We start from the raw sequence: 5,423 nt of genomic DNA, 5'->3' as shown, positions 1-5,423 counted from the left end.
ACAGCCAGATAAACAGTGAAAAACCTGGCTTAGAGTTGTTATTAAAAATAGGCAAGTTGATTGGGGCAAATAGAAGACTCATGTATGCCTACTTAGAGATGTTCGGGGTGATGACGGTAAGATGAACTGTGTAAGGTCAGGAGAAGGTTGCCCTGCCATTTGCAGACTCAGAGGTCCATGGAGAGCCTTGGATTGACGTAAGAGAAAGAAAACACAATGGTAGCTATTGGAAGATAGAGGTTTGCTGCAGGAGCTCCTTCCGCTCCTTCAGCCAATAGCCACTGAGATACCAGCCCATTGGGGCGTGGTCTCTCTCTCTCTTTAAAAAAGCAGCGGCTGTCCTCCACTCTCTCTCAGGCTTCCGGCTCCGCTTCAGGCTCCTAGACTCCTTTCCTGTTCGTGCAGAGGGGCTGTTGTCTGGGACGGTAATCTGTAAATTTTTTCCCCTTTGAATAAATAACCATTCTATTAGTCATAATTCCAAGCTGGTGTGGGATTGTTTGTGACTTACGCTCTCAGAGGTTGGGGAAGACAAGGAGACTATATAGGACACCTGGGAAGTAATTCAAGCAAAATGCTAACCTCAGTGGGTTTGGAGCAAGGATGGAACAATAGGTGATTAATGCCAAAAAGCAAGACATTATCCAAACATATCAAAAATCACGTCATGGGGAGAGAAAAGGCAAGAAAGACTGAGGCAAATGTCTTGATAGTTATTGCTAATCTCTGAAAGTGAGAATTGAGAAAGGGAAGAAGGTTTTGGTGTTTGAGGACTTGAAAGGAAGGACAAGATGATAAATGTTTCAGTCTTGTTGACTTTCAGGTGGTAGCACTTACAGATGAAGTACAAGATCAAGACTGAGGATCTGGGCACACATCAAAGCACACAAAACTGGAAGCAATGAGGCATTCCAGGGAGACTGTAGAAGGAGCAAACCCAAATCTGTAACCTGGGTTTTTCTTCCTTGTATGCCTATAGATGCACAGGGTTCACTTGCAGAAAAGCCCATGGTTCTTTTTAAGGCTCTGCTGCTATTGTCTCAAACAATGAACTCTGCAGTTGCTTTTGGCACTGGACTCAATGAAGTATGCAGCCATTCCTGTTCATTCCTGTAGCTTTGGCTCTAGACAGATCCTACCATGAGGATATTCCACACCGGTGTCCATCAGAGCTCTTCATTCTCCACCAGGCCTTTGCCAATGGGCCAGTCTTTATTTGCACCCAGAACGTGGACACAGTTTCTGCCTTTTCTTTTTTCCAGAAAGCACAGACATATCACACTCTGAATGGGAAGGGCAGATGACTATTCACCTCATCTGGGAACTTGAGAGAATCAAAATACCATGCCACACTTCCCAATACCTCCAGGATTGGCTGGCCAGACAAGACTCAGTCACTCCTGGTCCTCAGGGTGTCCCTGACTATAGCAGGTTTGGAACCACATACTTTTCCCTAGACTACTACAGACAAGAATACAGATATGGTGAGGAACAAAGTCTTAACTCAGAGTGTGAAATCAACCTGGCCAGCGACTCTAGTCTCCACCCTAGCATACTCCATCTTCCATTTCACCACCACCAGGAAAGGAAGGAGGAAGCAGGAGCTCAGAGAAGAAAACTTTACTAAAGTTACTAGTGTCAGCACCCAAGTCCTGGTCGCATTAACAGCTTCATCTGGACCACCTGCCCTCCACAGCCTAGTTAAAGAGACAAATCATAGTGAAATGTAGGAAAGGAGTTTCAATGCAGCCGCATTGGAAAGAGGAACAGAGAAGTCCGTTGACACTTACTCCAAGCCCAAGTGCTTTAGGGTACTGACATAAAGTTTATATCTAAATAGACAGAACTACTGGACTGTAGAGGTAACTCAGGGGTTACATACATATCACCCACATCAAGTGGTAGCCACCCATAACTCCAATCCTAGAGGACACAGTACTCTCTTCTGGCCTCCTTTGGCATCTGCACTTTCATGTGTGCACTCTTACACATATGCACATGCGCACACACATGGGGGGGTGTTAAAAATAAAACACCTAGCACATGCCTTTAAACCCAGCACTTAGGAGGCAGAGGGAGGCAATTCTGTTTGAAGCCAGTCTGGTCTCCATAGCAAGTTTCAGGCCATCCAGAGCTACATAGTAATACCCCATCCAATAAACAAACTAATAACTCTATAAGTAGAGAGCAAGAGATATACATAACAAAGCAGTCCTGGCCAAGGTGTGGTCTTGGCCACCATTGACCTATCATTGTTCGAAACTAGTCTGCCTATCAAGCTGTCTATCTCTTTTGGGGAGACAAGCTTCCCTTCTTGTGGGCACTAGGCTCCCTCACACCTTCTTCTTTCTCTCAGAATGGGAGAGTTACAGGGAAAATTCCAATTTCTTGGAGTCTGTTGTTTCAAAGGCTGATAGATACAAGGAGAAGGCCCAAGTGTCTCTTGAAACGACCTTCGTTCTCCACCCTTTGACTAAGATAAAGTACAGGACGTCTCCATTTCTTCCAATTCAATTGCAAAAATACTTCATAGTGATTAGACTAGGATCTTTTAATTCAGGAAGAAAGATTAGATGGAAGGGGAGGAATACTTCTTCTTTCCCAGAAAAAAACTAAGTGGTCTTAAACAAACAAAAAAGTTGTCTGAAACAGGCAAGATTTAGATTAGACAGGCAGAAGAATTTCAGAAAGATCAAATTTGGAGACAGCTATTGGGGAAACCAAACCAGAGCAAATTACCCTGCCCAGGGACCTTGCCTGGACGGAATAAAAGCACCTTTGTGTCTCCTGCAGTCCCTGCCATGGAGCTTGGCGTGGAAAACCCTTTCTAGGAAGGCTTACAGGCGAGTTACACAGGGAAGCTTTCAGAGTGGGGGGGTCCCAGGAGACACCAGCTGCATTTCCAAGAACTAGGCTATCCAAACAAAAATCCTGGATCAAACGTCTTTACCTACATTGAAAAGGAAATCATTGGGTTTTCAGTCTGGGGTCTTGGTAGCCTTGTACAAGTCCCAATTCGGCCCAGGGGTAACTTTTAAAATGTAAAATAAGACGAGTATTCCCAAAGGAGACTTGAGGGGGACAGAGTAAGCCTTTATTTGTAATCTGAAGCCCGTGAGGAAACTTCAGCTCTGTCGACAAAGTGAAGTTTCCACTGAAAAGGAACAAAAACATGCAGAGAGGTTTGGCAATGACCGAGCTCCGCGTTTCAAAAAAGCTTTGGGGATACCAGGAAAGCTGAAAGGACAGCTAAGACAGATTTCTCCAACATAGGGATCAACAAGGCTCATAGAACATGATGTTCATACCTTCCACTTTGCCTTCCCGCAGTGACCTGGGTAAGAGGTGAAAAAAGACGTTTCTCTCAAGAGCAAGGCTGTTTGCTGGCACAGCTTCTTTTGTTATAGCGAAGACAGTGGCTGATGGTGTTTAGAAAATGAACAGCCAGATACTGGCTTCAGTGTGCATTTCATTCATTCATTCATTCATTCAGATCTTAGTGATATCTGTTGAATGCCTGATCCCTATGAGCACTAAGGACATTGAGTTCCCTACTTTCAGAGAGCTAATGTCCTAATGTTTCGTTCATATAAACACACACGATGTACCAAGCACATCTCAGAACTAAAATATCTCCAGCACTGGGCTGGAGTGATAGCTCAGTCACTAAAGTGCTTGCCTTCGTCTGAGTTATGGCTGCTGAGCCCGTGTATAAAACACCAGGCATGACACAGGCTTATAATCCCAGAAATGGGGACATAGGGAGAGGTGAATCCCTGTGACAGAATAAGTAGACCTGACTTATTTAAGCAAGCTCTAGGCCATTGGAAGACCCTATCTCAAACAAAGCCAAAAACAATCAAACAAAACCCTTGGGATGGTGAGATAGGTGAGATGAGATAAAGGAGCAGCCACCAAACCTGATTAACTAAGTTCCTCTTCTTCAAACCCACGTGGTGGAGGCAGAGAACTGACCTTGAAAATTGTCGGCTGACCACACAGACACACACACACACACACACACACACACACACACACACACACATGGGATAACTAGGAGGAGAAGTAGAAGGTCCTCTGGCCTCCACATGGACAATCAAACCCATGCCATGTACCAACATACACACACACACACACACACACACGCACCTGTACATACATTAACACATGAACACATATATAAAAAAGAAAAGAAAGAAGAAAAGAAGGGAGGGAGGGGGAAGAAGATAGGAAATCTTTAATACTGGCTGTACAATTCAAAAGAGGAAGAATTTCATATGGCACATTTATAACTGATCGCATAAGCCTCATTATCACACACATTAATGCTATGCAAGAGCTACGTTGGTCATTGCGCCTTCTTGGAAGGAAATTCTGCACTCTGTTATACATTTGATGACTGTGTTTCCTATAGGCCAGCTTCTGGCTCTGTACATTACACATATATTTTCTTTTGTTTCCTCATCCTACTGAAGCCAGACGTATGGGAAACATCCACAAGGTAACAAGACATAAAGCTCTGAACTCTCAAGTCACAATGGCAGAGGGCAGTTGCTGTAACTCAGAAGGAAGCCATGTCTACACTAGGACAACTGAAGATAATTTAACTGAAGCAAAGAGACTAAAAACCACCTAAGAGAGGGGAGGGGCAGCAGTCCTTAATGATGAAAACAGCTAAAATAGAATGGTTTGCCAAAGACTATATAAGTGAACATATAGACTGCAAACCCCTTCCATGGCCTTGGGAGGCACCTTCTTCCTCAATCTCCCAGGCTGAATTTTCATCCTGGCAAATTCATATATGAGAAGACCTGCGTGATATGACCATCTAATGGGACTCAACCCTTTGCATAGCCTTGAATAATTCCCCCTTGGGAGAACACAGAAGGCTTCCAGTTGCCCAGATTCCAAGCTCTCAAGGCTGGAGCAGATTTATGTCCAAGACTCATAAACACAAACTTAAGTTAGGCTTCTTCAGAAGTTCCAGTAAATGATACTAAGTCGATTAATCCTTTCTTCTGTCTTTGGCCTGCCCTTCTTCCTATCCTCCTTTGTATAATCCTCCTGGTGTTGCTTATTGTTCAGAGTCTCCTCTGCTGACTTTCTATGCTGTCCTTTCTGATCCTCAGAATCTTCAGCTAAGTTCTCCCAGCTTTCTACCCACACTTTACTCTCCCAGTGATTCCCTTCTCCCATCTTCCTTTCCTTCCTCCCCATCGTCCTCCTCATCCACATCCTTTTTCTCCCTCCTCTCCCTCTTCCTCTCCTTCTCTCTTTATATCAGAATCTTTGCCTCTCTCTCTCTCTCTCTCTCTCTCTCTCTCTCTCTCTCTCTCTCTCTCTCTGTGTGTGTGTGTGTGTGTGTGTGTCCTTGTTTCTTCCCTTTTCTCTGATTCTCCGTCTATTCCCAGTACCTTCCATAA

This window comes from Myodes glareolus, chromosome 14, assembly GCF_982192425.1.
Source record: "Myodes glareolus chromosome 14, mMyoGla1.1, whole genome shotgun sequence".
Taxonomy (NCBI): domain Eukaryota; kingdom Metazoa; phylum Chordata; class Mammalia; order Rodentia; family Cricetidae; genus Myodes; species Myodes glareolus.
Note: the sequence above shows the minus strand (reverse complement) of the source record.